Here is a 25,188-nt window from a genome sequence, read left to right as displayed (position 1 = left end):
TCTTTCAAGCTGTTTCTCCATTACTGATAGATCAAATGAGTTACACCATGTTTCTTGTCAATGAGGTGGATGAAAATACTAAGGGGTAACGGCTGCTGGTAAGGCTAGATTTAGCTTGGTAAGCAAAAAAATGCAACTCAGTAGCTATCAGTCCTTTCTGATTAAAGATCCAAAGCTAAGCTTTGATGAAAACTTTTTCTTGGTTCTTTGCAATATAATTCTACATCCCCTTTATATAGTTTTATAGTACTGAACTACACAGTATACTTTTAAAAAAATCTATAATTTATTAGAGTTTTTACATTACTACAATAAAACAGTATTTTTCCTTATTTCCCCACTCCCAGCTCTCCTCCCTCCACTTATTTTATTTTTAAAAAACAACAACCTTAAAGCACACTTATTTCTGATGCCTCTGATATTGTTTGGATGAATTTCTATTTCTGTATGGCTGCTTGTGGCAAATTGCATCTCCAGCAATCAACCGTGGCTATGATGCCCATGAATTTAAGGCACGTTTAGTGATATTGAACACATTCCAGAGTAAGGACCACTATTTTATTCAGAGTAAATATGTTTGAGATTGGGCTGAGGTTGTTATTTTTAAAAATAAACGACAAAGGCCTCTATGATTCAATGGGCAATTGACCTAGGACACAACATAGATATGGCCTTTTGAGAGAAATTGTGGAAAACAACAATACATTTCTTGGCATGCTATGCTCTAAAATAGAATCTACAAAAGATGATATATAGATGGTACTTGACCCTAGAAAACTTGTAAAAATGTATAAAAAGGGAACCAATTTACATTGGAAATGTGAAGAGATTGAAGGGACATTTATGCACATGTGGTGGGGTTGCAAGAAAGCCAAAGAGTATTGGGAGATGATATACTCAGAACTAAAAAAGATGTTAAGGGTCTTATTTCCCAAGAAACCAGAGATGTTCTCACTGAGTATAGCAGAGGGGGAAATACCAGCAGCCAGAATAATTTATGCCCAATGGTGGAAGGACAAAAATAGACTGGCAGAATAAGCTAATAGAATAAGCAGAGCTAGCAATGTTGATTGCAAAGATAAGAAATCAGGATGAGTCTGATATAAGAGAAGAGTGGGAATACTTTGGTGAATATTTAAAGAAATATAACAATCAGATAAACTTCAAACTGTGGTTAGATATATGAGCAGCAGTTAAAATAAGCAGAAGTGGAGTAGTAATTAAGGAAATGCAGCTTAACAAGGACAAAATAAGGTCCCATGGAGGGATGAGTGTGGAAGTCAAAGAGTGTAAGATAAATGGTGACAATTGTATAACTGATGTACTAAGGTATGTAAAATGCATAAATAAATAATTAAATAAAGAACCGAACAACAATTAAAAAGCACCTGAATTGTTAATTGCAGTGAACATGAGGGTTGTCTAGTGTTGTTGGCAATATGTGAAATGACATGAACCACAATGGAGTCTACCTACTGAGAAACAAAAAAGTTTCATCTAAACAAGTCAACATTTCATACATTTACCTACGACAGAAATACATTACATTCCTCACACAACAGCTCAGCAATACAAATAATCAAAACTCGGGGTGCCAGTCAACTGAAGCAAAGATAGAGATCTTCCCTGACTTAAAACACATCGGTAAATTAGACAATGAACAAGGAAGCAGAGCATATAATAGAATATTTAATTTGCGACTGAAAAGATAGTTATTCAGATTCTCTTTGGTACAATTTGAACAATTCTTGCATAAATAGTGATGCCCCCCTTCACGTCTGTCCTTCTCTGCAGTAAGGATTTTGTCGCAAATCCATATTCTCATTTAATATGATGGAGAAAATGATTTTCATAAAAAAATATTTCTCTTTCTATAAGAATAATAACTTGGGATTACAGTGGCTGTAGATTTGGATTTGAACATCTCTCTTCGGACAGTCTATCATTTCTTTGAACACATAACCATATACTGTCAATGTCTCATCAAGTAATTTGATCCATTATAAACTAATTTGTAACATGTGGAGTGAGGTAACATAGGATCCTGATTGTTTCAGGCAATTACATTGATTGACAAAAGGGTTTTAGGCTATGCTGGCATGTTGTGGCAAATTATATATTCAGTGAGGAGCAAAATGTGAGTATTTTTATGTTGCTACATTACAAAAATGTGTGTGTGTGTGTGCACGCGCGTGCATGCAATTTCCAGCAGTTTAAAATTATTTTTATCATTAGTTTTCCTGCATGAATATAGATATTTGTATAACTTCTAGGCTAAATACATTTCTCCATGAAATACCTGAAAACATTGCCATAATTTTAGGAGTGGCTACGTCCAGGACCAGTCCAAGACATTTTAGCAACTGAGGTCAACTACAAAATCTTCCCCATGTTAAGCCTGTGGTCTATTAAGACCCCTATATACTTTTCACATGTTCCACTAACAAGCCAGATATCCCACACCTTATATTTGTACAGCTCATTATTGCTGTCAGTGCAGAACCTTACATTTGTCCCTATTGACATTCATTTCCTTTATTGGGCCCAGTTCTCCAATCTGTTAAGGTCATATTGAATCCTGATTCCGTCTTCTGTGGCATTAGCCCCCCTCCCACTTTGCAAATTGGATGTGCATCCACTGAATTCCTTCAACCAAGTCATTCATAAAGCCCTTGAAGAACAACTTGTCCAGGACAGAACCCTGAGGCACCCTGCTTGTCACCTTTTTCCAGGATGACAAGGAACCATTAGTGAGCACTCTTTGCGTTCATCCAATCAACCAGCCACAAATCCATCTAACAGTTACCTCATCTAGTCCCCATTTTACCAGCTTCTCTGCAAGAAGCTCCTGGGGTACTTTGTCAAAAGCCTTGCTGCAATCAAGAACATTACATCCACAGCATTCTCCTAATCCACCAAGCGATCTAATAAGCTTGCATCAAAATAAAAAATAAGATTCATCTGGTATGACTAGTTTTTGAGTAAGCCATACTGGGTCTTAGTAATCACAGCATCCTTTTCTAAGTGTTCACAGACTGGATGTTTTATTAACTGTTCTAAGACCTTTTCTGGTATCAACATCAAGCTCACCAATCTGTGGTTTGGCTCACCTTTGGCTCATAATTAGCTTCAGGTAGTGAGTGAATTGCCCTCAGTCTCATACACCTTCATACCAGCTGTATTCCTTGGAGTCTGGATCTGCTACCTCTGTGGATCCTGGCACCCAAGGCAGTTGTCTCACCTTGCCTCATATGCGGGCTAGCCCTAGTTACTTCATCACCATTAATCAGAATGGAGGCTGTGATGCATCTCAGTATCTGAGTGGTGAGAGACTCCAGGGGTGCCAGCACTTATCCAGGGTTGTTTCCTTGGAAAGAAGGTCATAAGACATTGTAGTGTCTCTAGTACATATGGTTTTATTTACACAAATATACAACCTAAGCATAAGACGGAGTGTTAATGCTGTGAGTCTGACCAACAGATCTTGCTTGTCCATTAAGTTTCAAGTAAGGTCCCGAAAGTCACAGCTTTGGATTCCCCAAGCTCCCAGCTTCAGACCAGACCTAAAACAACGACCAGTCCTTGGCCTGTTGTCCTCTTATCCCTAGGATGGTGCAGCATTCTGCCAGGGGAGGTGAGGGGAGTCTTAGCCCTCCTGAAAGAATATCACCACTCAGTTGTCGCTATGGCAACACTTCTGTTCTTAACCAGCTCCTCAGGCATGTAAATGGAGTGCTTACAGGCTTGACTGGGAACATAAACAATTCGGTGCAAAGTAGCTGTAAAATCAATGACTCACATTTGCGATACAATAAAACACAAAGGATGAGATGGTATTTCATAGCTGTCTTGTGTACTTAATGGTTTGGGAGTATAGCTTTGGACAAGAGCTTCATAATCAGTGCAGAGATATATTAAGATTCTCCACAAGGTTACCATGATTTATTTTGATTTCTTATGAATTGCTTCTTCTTTTTACCTCCTAAATGTGCTTAAGAAAGCACATGTGAAACTGGTCTTCACATAATATTCAATTCACACTAAGTCAGACCTTCAAGTTCTGCAAGCCATATGCTAGTGTCACCAGTTCCCTTTATATCAGCTTGTTATTCACTGATTGACTGGCCCACCATTTATTAACTGCAACAAACACATGTACCAAATGGTGCTTTTCAGCCAATGGTAACTCACAGAATGCCAGGCAGTTATGCGTACCACAAGATGAAGAGCACTGGCCACAAACAGAAGCAGAAAATTCTATCTAAATAAATAATAATAAACTATGTTGGAAACTCAAATGATATTATAATGGCTTAATTTATTATCTTCATTATTTACTATTGACAAAATGAAGATGGGAGGGGAACTATGGAGAAAATGTTTGATACACCCATCAATGATATGTAGCTGGCTTCTGTGCAATTCCATTTTTGCAATCAGCCCAAAATACAGTGAAGTTAGACCACATAAGATATGACCGATTTGCCTGCTGTTTGATATATATTTTCAACATTGAGTGCAGTACACAGTCAAAATGGGGAAAACTACTCACTACATTCAATCCTACACACACCTGGGAGTAATTCCTTTGAACTTAATGAAACTTATTTTGGAGCAGATAAGCATAGAATTGCACTGAAAGAATACTAGAGTGTAGTTGCCAACTTGAATTGTCGCCACTTCTCCTTTTTTATTTATGTATCAGAAAGACTGGGTTTGTGCCTGCTTTTTAAAATGGATGTAAAGAAGAAACAAATGTAACTACAGAAACACCTGACAGATGGGAAGTACTTCAGGGAACTAAGGCCAAAGGATAACCAATACTTCATATACAAGCAATGAAAGGAAATAAATAGCTGACACTTTAGTCTCCAGCATATCCATGGAATGAATTACACAGGTCACCGGGTCTGGATAGTGTTCAAATACTCAAACAATATTGTACAATAATTAAGAACAGTGTGGGGACTGGAACACTGGCAAAGCATCATGTTTCAACAGAGCATCTTCAAAATAACAAAGGAAAATGTGCTGCCTACAGAATGAATTATGTTAATGGAACATTCAAGCAAAAGTATGTGGTATTCAACATGGGGTCAGCATTAAAAGATCATGAATACATTACTATAACAAATAGGAAGGTAATAAGTTTTTTTAAAAACAAAAACAAAACAAAAACTAAATGTAATTAACAACATGCACATTTGAAGGCTAAAGTGGCTTATTTGAAATGCTATGCAGAATTTCATTCTCTCTGCTATTTTTTCCAGTCTAAGCAATAAGAGATCTAAGTATATCCCACCCCAAGAGAAAGCCTTATTAGTGTAAAAGGATTACTAAAAGCTCCCTGTCCCATTTTTATTTAAAAATGTATCACTATTACCAGAATCCTACACCCACTTACCTACAAGTAAACCCCAATAAATACAGTGGGACTTGCTACTCAGTAACATGCATAGGATGTATGGAAATTTTCAATCCTGGAAATGTTGAGATCTGAAGACTTGCGGGTCAAGGGGATAGTGGGGGGTCAAACTGCAAGATCCAGAACTTAAATTTTAGACAAAACGTTCAGTTAAAGCTCTTTGCTAGCCAGTACTGGAAGCAGCAGGAGTTGAGAAGCACTTTCGTGATGATAACAAGCCTATGCACAATAGCAATATCCAGTGCCAACCTCAAAGAGCTTCTCCTTCACTGCCATCACTGTTAGCTGAAGACGAGGAAGTTAACCCTATATTGAAGAAACAGGTATGGGGAGGGGAGCTGTGGGGAGGACAAGTGGGTCTTAGTCTTTTGCACTTCAGATGATTCAAAAAGGCTTAGAGTGCAAGCCTATGTATGCTTAATTAGAATTAAGCTTCATTGTGTTCAGTGAGTCTTCCTCCAAAGTAAGGGTGCATAGGATTGCAGCCTTAGTATGGCCCAATCAGGCACAATTGCTCATCTATTTCAGTACCCATAGTCCAGAAGAAATCCAGACTTCAATATGCAGTGGCCCCTACCAGTCCTTATAGCCAACGGAGTCTGTTCTAGCTGCTGATGAACCTAAACTTTCTGCCACATGTTTTTTCCAACTATTCTCCATCAATTAATGAGGAAAGAAATAGAAAAGAGGAGATTAAACAGTGAAATTTAATTATGGGTGAGGTGCAAGACTTTGTTATGTGAAGCTTACTTTTAAGGTCATTGAGCAATGTTTTGTGAGTGTCATTCCTTCCCATTCGGTACCCTGCAGCCTTCCTGGGTGCTCTCTTTTCCTGAAAATTCCATGACATCCCCAATGGATTTACCTGTAAGCACAGGAAAATGGGAAGACCGCTTAATGTGCACCTAACAGCTGTACATTGTTACCTATTGTTTTAGGTCATCGTACTTTTAAAGAAATCAGCAATTATTAACAATAAAAGATAAGAGAAAGGCTTCCCTTAAAAATAACATCATTGAGCACACTAATTCCAGACATTCTGTAAGCAGCTTCACAGGCTTCCTACCTGTCAATTAAAGTTCAGGGAAAGACATTATAATGCATTATAAGGTAACTCATCTGATGGGGCTTTTCCAGGACAGGAGGAATAGGCAGCCAGGGAGAATGCAGGATGCTAGAATGGAGTTTAACCTATTGCCAGCTTACAATAAAACAAGCTATACTCTGTACCCACCAATAATCTGAATAAATTCTGAAGTGCCCTGAGAATGTGTCAGTAAAATAGAAGCCTCTTTCATAGACAGCACAATTGCGTTAACCTAGGGGTACAAAAAGGTGTCCCTTGACATGACTCAGATGTGTCAATACAGCACTTGACTACTTGAATTTGAAAGAAGACTTTGGAAGGATATTCCCTCCCCCTATTTTAAACAGTATGCTACTAAAAAGCAGAAGGCACAGAGTAGGAGAAATTATAAATAAAAATGTGAATAGCACCTAAATTCCCCCCCCCTCAATATCTGTTTGTCTTTCATTTAGAGGGTGGGAGATGAAAAACAATTAGATGATGCATTCACTTTGCTAGGCTGATTAAAAGCTCATCAAGGGCCTCAAGTGGCGTAAAGTTTTAAATCCATTGATTAAATTTGCATCTCTTGTTTTAGAAGTGTTCATCCACACAGAGTGCAACCTAAACAGCAAAATCTTTTGCCATGTTAGGTATAGATTTATAACACTTTAAATAGATTGATCAAAACTGGTGTTCCAGTTTTGAAATTTTGAAATACCAATTTGTGCTGGATTTTAACAGCCCCGTAAACCAATGCTATCACTGGAAGGCATATGGATAAGAATGACTCTGTGGATAAGAAAGGAAATATGAGGTATTTGGTTTTGGTTTAATTAATTTTAGTCTAGAATTTATTGTTATGTTGTATCTTAGAACAAGTGCATTCAGTACTCTGGAGCACAAGTTATTCCCATGTGGTGGGAATAGAAAATGGCTTTTTCTTGGGACAGTCAACAAAGAGCAGTTTTCCTGTTAGCCATAGCCAGCAGAGAGCTCCAAAACATCCTAGTGCTCTTGCAATTCAGCATTTAAAGCTTAATATCAGGGGTCAGCAACCTTTTTCAGCCATGGGCCAGTCCACCATCCCTAAGACCATGTGGTGGGTCGGACTATATTTTTTTTTTGGGGGGGGGGATGAACGAATTCCTATGCCCCACAAATAACCCAGAGATGCATTTTAAATAAAAGGACACATTCTACGATGTAAAAACACGCTGATTCCCGGACCATCCGCAGACCAGATTGAGAAGGCGAATGGGCTGCATCCAGCCCCCGGGCCTTAGGTTGCCTACCCCTGCTTAATATTTTGTTGTTATTTTTTGAGAAACAATTTTGATTTCAAGGGATTAAAATATTCAGGACACCACATGAAAAGGAAAGAAAGAGAAAGACAATTTGTTAATAAAAGGGAAAGAAATAGATAGACATTTTTTTTTACTAACAGTGGTCCAAATATCAGTCACAGTGGTCCATTTCTCATGTTATCTATATGTACAATGCACACATGAGGCAGTGGGGAGCCAAACCACAACCCACACTCCTGCTGGTGCAGCACACAATGCCCATGCATTTGCTGCAGTGTCTGTAAAAGTCTTAGGACTGAGGTGTTAATTGTCTTTTGTCGTGTAACAATGTGCTGTATTGCTGCATATTTCTCTGTGCTAAAATTTGATATGTTAGCCCAGACAACAGATGAGTTTTACACCCAATTTATGTTTGCATGCCAACTGAAAGTAAAGTTGACAAGGTCCCTTGCAGTGTCAGTAGGAATTGCAGGGAGCCAGTTCATAAAGGTATTTTGCTGTTGTTTAGTCATTTAGTCGTGTCCGACTCTTCATGACCCATGCTACATAAAGAAGTGTTTGTGGCTAGATTACACTGAATTTCTGAGTATTAATTTTTCACTTCCATATAGGTGTTGGCAAAAGTGATTTCTTAAAAATAAAACTTTTGCTTTTCAACACTTGACTGTTCTGGGGATGGGCACAAAAGACATGAATCAATTCAACACAGGAGACCAGTGAGCAGGCTCTGCCATGGTTAGCTTTCATTTTCTATAATTAGCAGCATCATAGAGCTGTTTTGAAGAATTGTATTAAATAGATCCTTCTGTATTTAATGCTTCTCAAAATACCATATGGTTTTTTATTAAGCTTCTTTTGATATCAAAAGATAAATATATAAAGAAGAGTAGGAGGAACAAGCACCACAGAATTTATTTAGCAGTTTGGTGGAATTTTAGGATATCTTATTGTTGGAAGGTGGCCAAGAGAAGTAAGTGTATTTTTCCCTGCTGTAAACATTTCTGTGTAGAGCTGCTCTGACTTCACACACTTCCTGATCAGAAAAAGCCCAGTAAGAGGCAGGGGCGGAGGAAAGGGGGTGTGGTGGTGGTGGGGTCACCCCAGGTGTCACCACTGACAGGGTGACAAAATGCCAGGCGGCACTCACCGTGGGGCCTGCAGCACGCCCGAGCTACGTGTCTCTCCTAGGAGAGACACTGTGGCTTGGGAGTGTACAGGCTCTGCGCTGCCCAAACGATCTGCCCACTGCCTCCCCCCGAACTGTAGGGTGGCTGAGTGGAAGGAGGCAGGCAGACTCTGGAGGCCCCGCAGTGTGCCCCATCCTTATAGGCGGCTTGCCCTGCCCCTGGGTGTGCCGCCCCAGGCGCCCGAGCAGCTTCCTCTGCCGTTGATAAGAAGAGTTGCTTCCTGATGTATTTTCCCAGGCTTTAACTGAAGCATGGGCACCCAGGAGAGAGCCAGTGTGGTGTAGTGGTTAAGGGGGGTGGACTCGTAATCTGGTGAACCGGGTTCACTTCCCCACTCCTCCACATGCAGCTGCTGGGTGACCTTGGGCTAGTCACACAAGTCTCTCAGCCCCACTCACCTCACAGAGTGTTTGTTGTGGGGGAGGAAGGGAAAGGAGAATGTTAGCCGCTTTGAGACTCCTTTGGGTAGTGATAAAGTGGGATATCAAATCCAAACTCTTCTTCAGCAAGGCTACAGAGTGCAGGCAACAGGTGAGATGATATGCATAATGAAATAAAAGACACTCACAAACACCGCTTGACCACCTCAAAAGTAAGGTAAGCATAACCCTACACATAAGAAGACAATTCATTTTCTCATTAATGGGAGAGAAAGAATGGGGGGAAATGCAGATAGGAAAGGCACAAAGTGGATCTTTTGATGAGTAAAATAAAACAAAACTTCAAGACACTGCAGGAGTTCCTCATCATGAATCTTCCACATCAAGCCTAGCTTTTTAGTAATGTAAAATGAAATCCCATCCCTCACAAACAAACGAAGTTATATGCATATGAATTGGTATCTTCAATTGGACTTACGGACATAAAGAATATTGGATTGTTGGCATAATACGAGTTCTAGAAGATGGTACAGACAGTTTCTCTGAAATAGAATAAATACAAAACAGCACTGGGCAGTTGCAATATTCATCCATTACAATCATCCTCTTAAGAATGTTGGCTATTGATGAATTCTGTCTGACAAAGGCACAAGATCAAGACACAAGTAACAATAGGTTAGTGAGTAAGGAATACATTTTCTGGAAATTGTCATTAGCAATTTGCTATGGGAATGGGAAAGAAAAATACCTTACTGAAAATCAAATATGCTCTTTGCCTTTTAGACCACTTAGCAGTTTGAAGCATTGACAGAAGAAATAGACATTTATTTTTTTCAGGGAAGGAAAAAAAAAGGACAAAGGAATCGCTAAGGCTGCCACATGCTGCTATAAATCATTATTAAATGAAATGCAAATAAATCCAGAACACTTGATCCTGCAGCTCAAACCAATGCATTGAGAAGAGACAAAATAGCTGAAACTCCACTGCAACATTATGTTTTGTGGTGTTACACTGATTGTGCGATCTGATTGGGATGGCAGACTGACACACTGGCCTGTATTAATGCAGCTGTGCTACCAGCTGCCCCTTTAAAAATGTCAACAACCTGATGCCAATGTGGTGGAGTAGGAAGATGATTGACTAGGGCGTACTTTCCATTTCAGCTCCTGGATACACTAAGTACAGCTATGAACTAAATTCCCCTAGTGAGATTGGAAGAAGAGGCAGTAGAGAAGAACAGGCACGCTTAACTTTTTATATACCACCATCAGTGTAAGTGGCACTTTATGGAGCAGCATAAACAAAAGGCGTGTCACTGATGAGTTTACAATCTCAGTTTAGACAGTGAGTTGTTAAAGACAACAAGGGAGGAAATGGAAGGAACAAGGAGAAAACAAACTGCAGAAGAGAAGGAAAGTGTGAGTGGGCGTTGACAACGGATGAAGGCAGCTGCATGTACGTCACATTTGTTTGAGTTAAGGAGCTGGACTAAAGGCATAATCCTAACACCCAATCTACACTGCTGGTTTTTCCCTACCACCAGGCTCCACCACCCAGGGGAGAGATCTCCCACCTCAGAAGCCCACACTGTACCTACCAAAGGCATGGGATGATTGTTAAATACTCAACAGAAGGAATCCTGTCAGCAGAAGTCCCTGAAATAGTGCATTTCAGGAGAGGGGTGTACCAAAGCAGACAAAGGCTGGATCCCATGCCAATCCTGCTTTGCCCAAGCCCTGAAGTGTCCTATTTCAGGGCCTTATTCTGGGAAGATCCCTGGATCATCTGCCAATCCATTTGCTGAATGGTAGCAGGAAATGCAAACCTGTCCACTTGGGTCTGTCTGGACTGTTAGGAGCTGGCACGGCTTCAGATGCAGCAGTGGTTTTTCTTCCCTGATAAACCCCAGAATCTTTCAAGATTGTTCTGGATGAGACCAAGGCAACGGCTTCACAGAAGAGATGAGCTGAGAGTTGAAGAAACGAATGTGATGGTTCATTATGGATATTTTGGCTCTGCTGAGAAACCAGCTCATCTTTCAACTGTCACTTACTGTTAGCCATTCTGTTTGGTTGCAGCAGAGGAAGAGATGGGGATGAGGCCTGTCCCATCAGCTCTGCTCAGCAACCAGGTCCATTTAGGAACTGCTGCCTGAGTTTGCTTACTTGAATCTTCCCTTATCACCCCTTTCCCTGTTTGTGTTGTCTTTTAAACAGTAGGTCTGTGTTTGTTATTGATCTTATGTAGCTGCTCATGGATTAAACCAATCAGTTATATGCCCTATATTAAAATGGTTCATGTCCAATATATCAGTAATGTTTACATCATCCTTGTAAGGTAGTCCTGCATACTCAGTTTATGTAAGGGGAAAGGCTGAAACTAAACTGAAGCTGAAAACTAGTGGCTTGCTTAAGGTGATTTCAGTGCTGAGATAGGATTATACAAAAGAATATCCTCCTGAGTCAGGTTTGAAGGTGGACTTGGAGTGCTGTGAAGTTTGTTTGTTTTTCAGTCAGAGAATTTTTTAATACCTTACATCTCCCTCTAGTTTAATTTATCTCAACTCTCCAACTCATACTGCATTTCTCCTTTTTTCCACACATCTCTCTAGGAAAATTGAAGTCAGGTACTGGAGCATTTATGTCTATAGATGGCAGCCCCAGAGATTGTGAAACAAAAGACTCAAAAAGAAAATTATATACAAAATAATTCTAGGCAAGAAGATTTCCACATAAGAAAATTACACCCACAAATCTACCTTGAAATGTTTCATTTGGAAAGAGTTTGTGTTTTATCCAAGAGGCAAATTCATTTTAAATGTATTCGCTTCATGTATAGCTAAGGTACAGAATGCACATTTAAGTAACAAAAAATTAGAAAGTAAGGTACACTAAGAAAACAACAACAGAAGTGTGTGGGATTTCTTTTTCTACTTCTTTGGCATCTGCTTGTATTATTAAAAGATATAATCCACTATATAAAAAATGTGGCTCTATAATCTTCCCCCTGAGTAAAAATGAATTATATTGACTTTAGACAATGGCGTATTATAGAAGAGTGTCAGTTCTGTACTTAACTCTTTCTAAACTGCCTGCAGTGCATTATAGAAGTAGAAAGGGCACACAAAGCGTTAATTGATTCTGTAATGGTGGGGAAATAAGAAATCATAAGGTTAGGACGAAAGCAAGGGAAATCTGCTAAAGTGATGTATAAACTGCACTGGAGACTAAGAATTTGAAGATTCATTTGATTGTGTCTGAGCGATTCATGATTATAAGATTAATAGAATACATTTTAAATGCCAGCAGCTAGATGGTAGTCATACACAACACTTTTTCAAATATATCCCTCTTCTGATTTTGTTTAAAGGGGTAAAAAAACCAAGATAATGATTCAGTCACTATCTCCAATAGACTATCATTTTATCACACACTAGTTTTGATATAAATTATGCAAAATTTGGGATATTAAACAATACATTTTGATTTTTTAAAAAAGTTACATTTGGTAATATTAAGAGTTCTATGGCTAACATGAGATGTCACATTATAATGTTATAATCAGCATTATATGGGTTAGATCCATAGAAGACAGTGAAATTTTGTTTGGTCAGTGAGACTTTCCTGGTTTTTCCTTCCCTTACAGTGCCTATGCCCCCATGAATCTACTCCTGACCCTGTGGAATGAAGTAGGCTGTGGGGACAGGGCAGGGTGGGGTGATGGCTGTACTGAGATGGGGAAATTGAAAGAATTCAGCAGGATTGACTTGAGCAAGCAGATGTGGTTTTGGATTCAAGTCAATAGCTTTTCCAGCTATTCCACTGTTGTACCACACTTGTGCAGAAGGCACAATCTAAAGCAGGGGTAAGCAGTATGGTAGATGTTTTGGAGTTCCATCATTCGTGGCCAAATGTCATGCTGGCTGGGACTGGTGGAAGTTGGCACCACATTGGCTTTCCCTGATTTAGAGAACTTTTCCTATTCAACAAGTCTGGCTTCAGGGTTTGGTGGCTTTTGGGAACAGGATATCTCTAACCCCTTGGCCTCTCCCTTTCCTCCATAGGCCTGCCCCAGTAGGTGAGACTGCTTTGGGGTGGGGGGCATTGTCAGCACTGCACCAAAGGCCCCCTGAAGTCTGAGTTTACCTTGGCTGGAGGTAAGGTTTCATCAATGCCAGTCTGCCTCAGTTGATCAGCTCTCCTGAAGCTCTACCTCTATGGTCCACTTTCCTAAACTGCTCAGCACCTTCTGAAAGGACTGGAACATTTTGAAATGTATTAATTGGCATTCTTACTGTCAGCCCCATATACCCATATACCCAGTTGCCCCTTGTTTAGACTGCCATTGGCTGTCTCTTGCTTGGATTAGTTTGGATGGCAGGCATGAGGCAGATTGTCACCTCTCTCCAGAGAGATCTGAGCATGGGCTCAAGAAAAACCACATTTCCAGGATGCTGCTGTCCCCAAATATATACCTTTTTTCCAATCCATGGCATGAGCAGCATACAAAGTATTTGTCGAGAGCAGACCAGGGTAGCAGGATTGCAGCAGGATGTTCTGGTGGTAACCATTATTTTCAGCTATGCTAAGGTAGATTTATGGTAAGTGGGATCCAGCAACTCTTAGGATAACTACATATCATGATCTCTAGGCTTTGTGCCTCAGCATGTTGATACCCTGGAATACTCCAAAATGACAAACATAAACACATGAAAAGAGCTTGTTGGATCAGACCAATCTTGACCAGCATTCTATTCTCAAAGTGCAACCAGATGCCTGTGAGAAGCCCACAAGCAAGAACTGAGCACAAGAGAACTCCCCCTCCTATGTTTTCCAACAAGTAGTAATCAGAAGAATGCGGCCTCTGACCGCGGAGGGAGAGCATAGCCATCATGGCTAGTGGCCATTGATAGTCTTCTATGCATTTGTATAATGCACACCTCCATGTTAGTGGCCATCATAGTCCTGTGGGAAGGTATTCCATAGTTTAACTACATCCTCAACCTTCCAACATGCAGCTTCATTGGATGTTCAGCGTTCTAGTGTGTCAGGGATTGGACTGAGGGGGACGAGATTGAGGAGGAATGGTGGAGACAGTCCCCCCTCCTCCTGAACCTTCCAGAAAAGAGGAAGGCAGTATTGAATTACAGCAGTGGTTTCAGGAAGGTCACAGCTCAGATACAGGTGAACAGAAGAGTTGGGAGGTGTTAGGAGAAGAGAAGGGGGAGACAGAGCCAGAGGAGCCAGCTGACATGTTATCGCTGGAGAGCATTTCTGACCCCCCCTTCTCCCAGAAGCCGGCATGCATTGAAAGTGGAAAAGCAAAGGACTCAGAGACAATTAGCCCCTGGCAGTCACCTTAAGGGGAAGTGCTGTTGCTAGGAAGGGAGGGGTGAAGAGCCAGCGTGGTGTAGTGGTTAAGAGCGGTGGACCGGGTGAACCGGGTTCACTTCCCCACTCCTCCACACGCAGCTGCTGGGTGATCTTGGGCTAGTCACACTTCTCTGAAGTCTCTCAGCTTCACTCACCTCACAGTGTGTTTGTTGTGGGGGAGGAAGGGAAAGGAAATTGAGACTCCTTAAGGGGAGTGAAAGGCAGGATATCAAGTCCAAACTCTTCCTCCTCCACCACCTTCTGTTGGACCAACACCATTAACCTAAGAGGCAGCATACAGAGGCACTGTGAAGATTGAATATAGACTCGGTAAGAGCTTCCTTGTCTACTTCCTTGGCTGTCTGCCATGAGAGGGGAGAGGATTGGAATTCACTGAAACCTGACACAGTGTTATGAGAGGGGGGCAAAGCTTCTACTTTCTCCTTGTCATGTTTTATACACGTCTTTCATGAGAGTTTCCATATTTCAAAAAGTGAAAAATTGCTGAGCTTTTTCTAGTTTTGCCCAAAGTTGTTGAACTTTTTTTTGGCAAAATCGGCAAAATTGTTTTTTAGCTGTTTTTAAAGAAAATCAGCAAAAAACCCCCACTGCTGACATACGTCTAGATTTTCCTGGACATTTTACCAATTTCTGCCCGGACACTGTTTTTGAGTGCAATATTTCAAGTATGTCGAGGAAATTCCGGACATATGACAACCCTATCATGTCACCTCTTATTTGCTTTTCCCACCTTGGGCTACATAACGATACAGTGATGATCTGACACATCTGTCCTCCATGGCTGGTGGGTCACACATTTGTGCAGGCCTAAACTACCTGCACTGTGCTACCTTCTCATATCAATACCTTGAAAATATGTTGCTGCAATGGCTCCCCTGTGTCTGTCAAAGTGCCTGTATTGATTTTTCTTAGAACCGTGTTCAATTGGAAACCTAAGCTTTATAACACACACAAAGAAAGAGAAACCCCTAACCCTATGATCTTGCCTAAACTCTTCATTGACCTCTGTTTTGTCTGACTACAAAATGATGGTGATAGGTAACTGGGAAGAGGGACATTATGGATACTGTGCCCTGAAGAGAAAATTATTGGAAAATTATTCTTCAGAGAGTTTCATGTAGCATGAGCTCTGGTGCTATTTTGAGGCCACCTTTTAAAAAATCTCACTGGACATCTCATTATATAATCTAAATTTGCTTAGATTATGACTGTGTTTGTTCTGATGAATTTTTTATGCCTCTGTTTTAATTGCTGCTTCCGCTGTTTTATTCTTGGAGTATTCATATAGTTGCTGTTTTTATTCTCTTTTTTGTAATCTTTCCCTGGGAGTTTTTAACCGAAGGGTGGCATAGAAATCTTCCAAATAATAAATAAAACTGCAGCAGAACTTTTTGCACTTCCAACAAATGCATGGAGGTGGGGTGTAAATTGAGATTACACATCTGATGTTCTGAGTAGAGCTATATGCATAAAGTGGAATGTGTATAGGTTTTCTGCGCAGGCGACATGCACATAGGGTCTATTCAGATGTTCCATAAAAGTTCTGAAATGTTGCTTTTGGGAGTCATGATAGCAGGTACTATCTCAGTTCCCTCCCTTCACACAGTCCTCAAAGCTGTGAAAAGGAGTACTCACTAACATGTCTGAGGGCTGAAACAATTTCAAACAGGAGTAAGAAATCTGACACCTGAGATGTTGTTGGCCTCCAGTTCCCATCACCCCCATCCAGCATTGTCAGTCACGAGGGATGATGGGACATATAGCAAAAGAAGACTGGGAGAGCCACAGGTTCCCCACCCCTAATTTAGACAAATACCCAGATGTTTAGAAGGTTCACCCAGTCTGAATCTCTCCAGGCGAATAAAGATTTAGAAATGTCTTATTTTTTATTCTGCATGCCAAGAAATGCAAGTAATCATGTAGCCATATGGCAGTTGTTGTTGTTGTTGTAATTATTATTTATTTCTCTTATTTTCCTATGCTAACATTTTGTTTTGAGATCAAGAGCCATTTCAAAATAGAGTTGTTAACAATACAAAATGCTGCCTGTGAACAAGAAAGAGCAGAGGATCAGTTCCTGGCGTCTTTGTGATGCTTAAAACGAGACAAGAAAATAAGCATGCCCAGGTCACTCAGATAAGCCTGCACACTTTAATTATATTTTTACCCTTTGCCTCTATGAATGTGTATTTTCAAAGTAATAATAAATATTTCCAAAGTCATCTTTCTGAGGTTTTATCTTTAATAAGCTCCATACAATATTCTGTCAGATTGTTATTTCAAAAGCTTTAAAAAAGAAAGAAAGAAAGATTGATTTAATGTAGTCTGGGCACTAGCAACAATCAGAGTGGGCAGAGAGTTTTTGTGGGGTGTTCCAAGTTGGTGAGTATGGTTTTCTTGATGTCAAATACATCATGACTATTTTGAGTAGGCAGAAGAATATTTTGCATAGGTTAAGTGGGGTTCCTATTAATAATACAAGCCAGGTTCCTGACAGTCAAACATAATGCTGTCTCTGCTAAAATAAGATTCATCGTGTGTGCAGGTTCTAATAAAATAAAATAAAAAATCCTTTCAGTAGCAACTAAGTTTGTTATTGGTATGAGCTTTCGTGTGCACGCACACTTCTTCATATACGGTCGATGGACTTCCATTTCATGCGGCTCAATATGGTGCCTTCCATAGTTCTAGTTACAGGTAGGTAGCCGTGTTGGTCTGCCATAGTCGAAACAAAATTTAAAAATTCCTTCCAGTAGCACCTTAGAGAAGTTTGTTATTGGTATGAGCTTTTGTGTGTATGCACACTTCTTACCTCAAGAAGGTAGTGAAAAGATTTTTTTTTTTATTTTGCAGGTTCTAAGATAGGCAGAGCTGAAAGGTAATGGGCACCAGCTCAATCTGTAAGTAGTGATTAAAATTATTTTGAACCAGATTGTGCTGGCTTCTTTTGATTGATGCATGGGCTGCAAAGGTTTTACAACCTGGAGAAAATAGTGGTGCTTTCTGTTCATTAGGCATTATGAGAACCAAATACTGAGCCCTACTAGCTAGGCAGAATTAGGCTGGTTCTGGATGGCTTATTTAACTGAGCATTCTTCCTGATTTGGTTGCAAAAAGTTGGGATTTAGACAAAATGTGCTATTTATTGGGTGTTCATTCTGATATATATTAAAAAAAAAAAATTGGCAGGGAGGTTCAGAGATGTTGTGTTAAGAAAATATTATCCTATACTCTCCAGGGTGTTTACTTGTGCATCGAGGTCCCCGAGCCACCCCAACAACTCACACCACACACATCAATTTTTGTTTAAGGTTTTTGGCATGAATTTGGCCACAACTTTATTTAAACACACACACGTGAGTGGTTACCTAGGCATTGGTTACGACTATCTGTCCTTGCCCCAGAGACAGAACTGACTTCCGGATTCCAGCGGAAGCCAGTCAGGGAAAACAATATTGGGGAGAAATGAAGCTGGGCATCAGTCCCTCACTTCTCACCCTCATGCCCCCGGGGGCTTGCCCGGCCCAAGTCCGATGCCAGGGACTAGGACGAAAGGATGGCAAGCCCCTGGATTCCTTTAAAGGAATTCCCTATGCAGCACCACCATTGGAGGGGTAGGCACTTACCCCTCCACCAACCAATTTTAACCAATGCCTAACCACCAACCTTACAAGCTGTGACGATTTGCTACAGAGTAGGCAAAAACCAAATGGCAACAGCCAATCAGTCAAATGGACAAAATTCCTACCAGGCCCCTGCCTCAAAGCAGACGACCCCATGGCAGCCATAGCAAGGTCAGAGGACAATGAACGCCCCCCCCCCTTTTCAGGGAGGGTGGGCGGGTGATTCGGTACACGCAGCCCAAAAGAAAGCCCCAGGCTGCGTGCCCTGTATTTAAGCCCTCTAACCCCTCCCACCAGTTTGTAACATAACAAACTCTCCAGCAACACACTTTTGCCCAATCACAGCTCCTGGCCAAATATTAGCCAAACAACAGTGGGGTGGTCTTTAGGCCCCCACCGCAACACGTGCTCTCTGTTATGGAGAACACGCTTTATCACTTTCCTTACTGCAAGAAGTGTGGAATTTATTTTGCCTGGACAGGCTTGCGGGGAGGGGGTGCAGGGAAGTAGGTCTGTTGTGCAAGAGCTCTAAATCAACTTTTAATTATGGAACCTGACTTTGCTGGTATATGTCTGAATATATGTCTGAATATGCCCCAAAATATTGACAGTCTGCAAACACCCATACTTGTACACTTTCCTGGAACACGGCCACACTATGAGACAAAGAGGAGAAAATAAAATGTTACAGAAAATGTTAGCAAAAGCACAATAGCCTTTATTCCCCCCGCCACACATTCATAGATGAAGGATTAATGGCAGCTTCTAAAGGTCACCACTAAACATTTGGTTGATACATCCAAGCAGGAAGGGTCATGTGCCTGAATCCAGAATGTGCTTTTCATAACGAAGGACATCAGGCTTCTTATATTATCACAGAACTGGGGGCAAACACAAGCATTCTTCTTCACAATTAAGCCAGATTGCTACATTCATAAATATTGAAAGATTTCTTTAGCACTGTGAAAGCAAGTGCCTCTTACTTAGAAGCAAATCGCATCAGTAGCTTGATGATGTACAGCAGACTGCCCACAAAGAGGCACTCATGGATCTAAAGACCTATACTGCATTGTACATTCTGCTTCAATTCTGACAACAGAAACACATTGAAATGGCAAAGTTCCAGGCATGCAGGGCAGCTGTTAGCTAACACACAAATCGTTGGGCTCTCATAAGTAAATATATTGATAGCAGCTGCCTCAATTTCCCCCCCAGAAAAGCCAAAAGTATGCCTCAGCTATTGCAACCCTAAAATCTACCGAACATGAATAATGCAAATAAGAAAAATGTTGTGCTGCTATGTTGATTCAGGAATGCTTTATATGCTCATTAGCTAATGCATATTATAACTGAACTCCTAGAGAAGTCCGTGTGACAGCCCCATGAATGCCAAATGAATGTGTGATGATTAATAGTGTTTCAATGAATATCAAATGATTTTTTAATGACTGAACACTTAACATTTTACTGTTGATTCTTGCAGAATACAGAGGCTCTCAAGAAGCTGATCAGAAATGACAATAAGAAAAAGCTGCTTGAATTTAGACACAGGGTGTCCTTTTCCAGAGAAAGGTTGTAGAGTCTATGACACTTCATAATTTCATTGTCTACTTGTGGCATAGTTAAAACAGCAACAATAACAAACCTGCAAAATATCAGTGAGTAAGCTCTAATCATCAGATTATTTAATTCACATAGGATTTTCCCCCAAATTTGTTTTAGTTTATGAACCTTTGTATTTCATGTGTGTATCCCCATGTAAACTCAAAAGTGCCATATTATGTCCTACTGACTTTGGTGAGTCAGGTGCACAAAGCAGAACAGCCTTCATTAGCCAGCTCAGTGCCATGCAGATGTTCTGGACTGCAAATCACATCAGTCCCATCTTGAAGGCACCAGGTTGTCGAAGGCTGAGGTGGAGCTTCATGTCATGCGCCTATGAGGCTGGGATTTAAGAGATTGGGATTTAAATAAAACTGGAAAGAGTCAATAATAAAACATACAGCTATATCTCAATGACCAACAATATCTAATATCCTAAAGCAAAAAAATATATTAAGGACAGAGGGATGAATGCACCAATGAAATTTAATATCCTATATTGCCTTGCAGTTAGCAGTCTTCTTATCTAGGTTCCTAGACCCTAAAAGAGAATTCTGGATATGTTTTGAGTAGATAGGATGAAGTCCTTTATTAAGTAAAGGACAATCCAATAATTAACACATAGCTTAGGTCAAAGGGAAAGGTCAGGTATAAGCTGAGTGCAGAAATTTCTCAGTGAACTTTAATATTCCATAACGACAATTTAATAAAGAAAATGGCTGAGATCCAATGTGCAACTTTAGATATGCCCAACTTTAGATATGCTTCCCCACCCCTTGAACAGCATACTACCATGTTTTTGTTGTTGTTGCTATTTTATCAGGCATATTCCAGCCTTTACATGTTAAAATATTAAATGCTGTATGACAGCTTTCTATTTCAGTCTTCTATTCCAAACTCTGTGTGTGAAGCAACAAAACTTGCCTCTGCAAACTGTGACATACTTCCTTTTGAGCTCTTACGTAACTGCTCTACTCAATGCAGATTGCCAGTGAGGATCCTCTACCCCTTCAATCTGTGATGCAGATAGAGGTGGGAGAGAAACCTCTCACATGGACTGGGGATGCCAGCCTACACAGGTTGCAGGAGAGAGATCTGTACACCTAGCCCCTCTTCAAAACTTCCATCTGGGCATGTTCTGAAGACCAAATCCACATTTGCAATGCCAAATGTTTCAGTCCCCTGCATCTGCTTTTGGCTCTTTCTTTACTCTTGTGCTTTCTCTGCACTATGCCTCTATGATATCAGGGCTGCTGAGCACATGCTTCACATGCAACAAGTTCTGGGATCAGGTTATGTGAAAGTCCCAGATCTGAGACATAAGAAGCTGCCTAATACTGAGTCAGGTGATTGGTCCATTAAGCTTATCATTGTTTGCACTGATAGTAGTTTTCTATGGTTTCAGACAGGGGTCATTCACTGCCCAACTGTAATGGCCTGGGTCTCTCCCACAAACGCGAGACCACTCCGGCAGTCAATTATTTCAGATTTATTGCTCAAACAAACAAACAAACCAGGTCGGAACTCGGCTAATTGTCATCATCCTCAGATAGCAAAGTTGCTGGAACTAAGCCCCACCCCCTTTTTCCCCAACAGGAAAACCCCCCACCTTCTCTTCCTTTCCTTTTCACGCTTCTCGTAAAGTCTCATGATCTTACGAGATTTTGGAGAGGGCAGTACCAGTATTCCTGGGTGTGGAATTTAATTTATTTAATTTATTCTGTCTGGCCTGATAAGCTGCATTCTTTCACTCTGGCTCTCCCTTCCCTTATCCCTGTGACCAGAGATCAAGTTATGGCTGCTCCTTGCCCCTTCTCTCTCCCATCTGCATTCCATTCTTATCCGCTCTTTCTCTATGCCAGTGTTCTCATTCCTTGTCAGTGAAGGAATGTAGCTGACACCAACCTGGAGGTGCTGGGGAACCTGCATGTAAGGCAGATGCGCAGCCACAGTTCCCCAATGCCAGACCCTGATCCAGTGCTGTCAGAGTAGACAATACTAGGATAAATGTTAAATAGTCTGGCATGGTAGGCAGCTTCCTATGTTCCATGGGAAGCTCAGTCAATCATCCCCAAAAACTTCATTGCAATATATATTACAGCTAACTGTAGCAATATTACCACTGTCCCTCCTTCCTGAATCTCTTTGGTAATCGTCCTAATGTTTGGAAGATCACATTGCAGTAGATGGGTCATTGATTATCCCCTGTGTTACTATTTGCTGCTTTAAGTGGGTGGCCATATTGACAAAAAGTTGCATACTATAGTGTATTGCTGTCTAGTGAGCTCATCATCTTTTTTCAGGCCATTAGTCTCTGTTGTGGGTAACATAGTAGGCCATAGATTACAAAAATAGCACACATCTCTCTACCTGCACCATTTCTGGCAGACAACTAGCTTCTCAGTGCATCTATGAGTAATTGCTTGTTTAGTATTGTGGTGCAATTCCCAGCAATGTGTTTTGTCAGCCAATGCAGTACTATTCCTAATATCCCACCAGATTAGATTTATCACATTCATAGGAGAATATGCACCAAGGGAAAGATTTATAATTTATCAGAAATCTCCACTTTTAGCTATCTTTATTTCCATCAACAGATCAGTTCTAGAGCATATGGTAATCTCATCCATGAAAAGCATAATAAGCTTCAATGTGGCATTTTCAATTAGCTCCAATTTTTGTGCTCAGGTGCTAATTATGTATACCAACAACTATGCCAAACTAACCTAAAGTTCTGCTCTGAAACGTGAAATTGCACAGCTCTAAGCTTAGCCTGTGTTTGGATAAAAATAGGTTTCTTTTCTTAACAAGTATAATTATAGGGAGAACCAGCTAGCTTTGTGTTAAGAACAAAACTACAAGGACAACTGAAGAACAGAAAGGAAATGGACTTTATGTTGAAATGCTTTATTGCAGAAAGTTACCGTGCTCAAAACTTTAACATGAATACACCAATAATTCATTTATTTGGTTATTTTGGTCATTTTGGATCAATACCTTTCAAGAACATTGTATGAACACACAAAAACACAAATTTATTCTGTCTTTAAACATTGTGAGGACCTCCTGGATCAAGAATCAGCTCTCCAAAATTCTGAGCACAACCGTCCTATGTGGTAACCAATAGAATTAAGGTTAGATCATTTCCCTCGACATTAAAACTTCAACCAGAATGGCCACTGGCTCTCCTTAGCACAAAGGGATATAAAAGTTCCTGTTTGGCTTTGGGGTCTTTCTAAATCAGAGGTTCATCTACATTCCCATAATAAAGCATTCACTTAAGTACAGATGCATACTCTGCAATCAAAAGAAAGGGGAATCAGCACCAGCCTATTCTGTAACTAGTGAAGTGGGTGGCGCTGTGGCCTAAACTACTGGGCCTCTTGGGCTTGCTGATTGGAAGGTCAGAGGTTCAAATCTGTGCAATAGGGTCAACTCCCGTTGCTCTGTCCCAGCTTCTGCCAACCTAGCAGTTCAAAAGCACACCGGTGCAAGTAGATAAATAGGTATCACTGCAGTGGGAAGGTAAATGGTGTTTCCATGCACTCTTGCTTCTGTCACGGTGTTCTGTTGCACCAGAAGCAGTTTAGTCATGCTGGCCACATGACCCAGAAAGCTGTCTGTGGACAAACACCTGCTCCCTCGGCCTAAAGCGAGATGAGTGCCGTATCCCATAATCACCTTTCACTGGACTTAACCATCCAGGGGTCCTTTAGTTTTTACTTACTTATTCTGTGACTACTACTATGCACTAAGATTTAGCAAGCAAAACCAGAGAAAGGCTTGCACAGTGCTTGCAGAAGAAATGATATTCCACCCCCACCTCCAACTGACAGGGCACCCAGGTCAAAGAATAGTTTTTGATTGACTCCTCATATGCAGATGCAAAACAAAAGTATATTTCAATAGTAACAATGTGGTGCAGGAAGGACAGCTGCAGAACAAGGAAAACGGTGTTGTGCCCATCCTAGGGAGACGGTCAACTGCAGAATGCATAATGTGAGGTAATTTAATTTAAAGCACATTTTCAATTCTATGCTAATAAGAAGTGCTTCTATTTTCATGACGGAAATAAAAGGGGGGGAAATCAGTTAGGGTTGAGCAAATATTCCGCCATGAATTATTTATTGGACAAGTTTTGCCCTTTTTGTGTGTGCTGGTAGGATATCCATAAGCAAATTGTAATTTCCTCAAATTTCCCTGTTGTTTAAAGTTATTCCATCAATTTCCTCTCGTTTTGCTAACTCTGCGGAGTGATTGGAATATATTCCTCCCAGTGCCTCTCATTTATTAATCAGTATTCCAGCTGTGTGGGTTGTTCTGATTGTGTGGCAATCACACAACACTAGCAGAGAGAGAAGTCATAGTGTATCTTTTCCTTCGTCTCTCTGCGTAAAGAACCAAACTGATATTTTCCTGCCTGTTAGAAAGATTTTGAAAGCAGGGTGGCACTCAGGAAGAATCAGGTAAGGTTTCCAGACCCATTCCTCCCCCTTCTTTAAGAAGTTCTTCAACTGCAGCTTCTCCAGTCACTTGAACACTAACGAGAGACGCTATATTTTCAGGACTCTAAGCAGCCACAAATCACTCAACAGGATAGGAAATTTGATAAGAATGGAAACCAGTAGACCTGGATGTGCAGCCGTGGAGATTCCATAGGACACAAGGGCAAGGATTCTGTATTGCACTGAAGATAGACTCCCCCTTATGCTGTGGGAGGTTGGATTGCATGGAGGTCCATTGGTTGAGTCAGCCTCCCACCAGCCATTGAATAGGTGGGGAGCATCTTTGCCAGCAAGGGTTGAAGAAAGCCTCGCAAAGGGATGAGGCCAGGGTGGAGTTGAGGCAGCCTATGGTCTGCTGAATTTCAATCTTGTCCCACTGCTGTCACAGAATGGCATCTGGTCCAATCTGGAACTGGTGTACAGGTCCTGTCCTGTCCTGCCCATACCCTCTGCAGTGAGTTTCCAACTTCTAAGCAGCTCTCCCTTAGCAGTGTTTGGAAGTTTTGACTGCTGCTGTAATCAATTGCTAATATTTAGCTATAATAAAGGGAAGGGCTATTGCTGAGTGGTAGAGTATATGCTTTGCATGCAAAAATGCCCATCTTAAAGCTCCATTTCTCAAGGTATTTCCTGGAAAGGCTTAAGCCTGAAACTGTGAAGAGGTGTCCCCAGTTACTGTAGACCAGGCATGGCCAAACC

At 40.8% G+C, this 25,188-nt stretch overlaps 1 long non-coding RNA gene across 3 annotated transcripts in view; it reads right to left on the bottom strand.

Moving 5' to 3' along the window:
* Window positions 1–21,682, bottom strand: part of LOC310685454 — a 130,902-nt gene extending 109,220 nt beyond the window's left edge. For all 3 annotated transcript variants that reach the window (XR_014515281.1, XR_014515282.1, XR_014515283.1), the window contains exon 1: window positions 21,594–21,682. This is a non-coding gene — a long non-coding RNA (uncharacterized lncRNA). The remainder of the gene's footprint in view (window positions 1–21,593) is intronic.
* Between the last annotated feature and the right edge of the window lie 3,506 nt (window positions 21,683–25,188).

The sequence above is a fragment of the Podarcis tiliguerta genome (assembly GCF_965153285.1).
Source record: "Podarcis tiliguerta genome assembly, chromosome: 9".
In the NCBI taxonomy this organism is placed as follows: Eukaryota; Metazoa; Chordata; class Lepidosauria; order Squamata; family Lacertidae; genus Podarcis; species Podarcis tiliguerta.
This window is presented reverse-complemented; position numbering and strand designations above follow the sequence as displayed.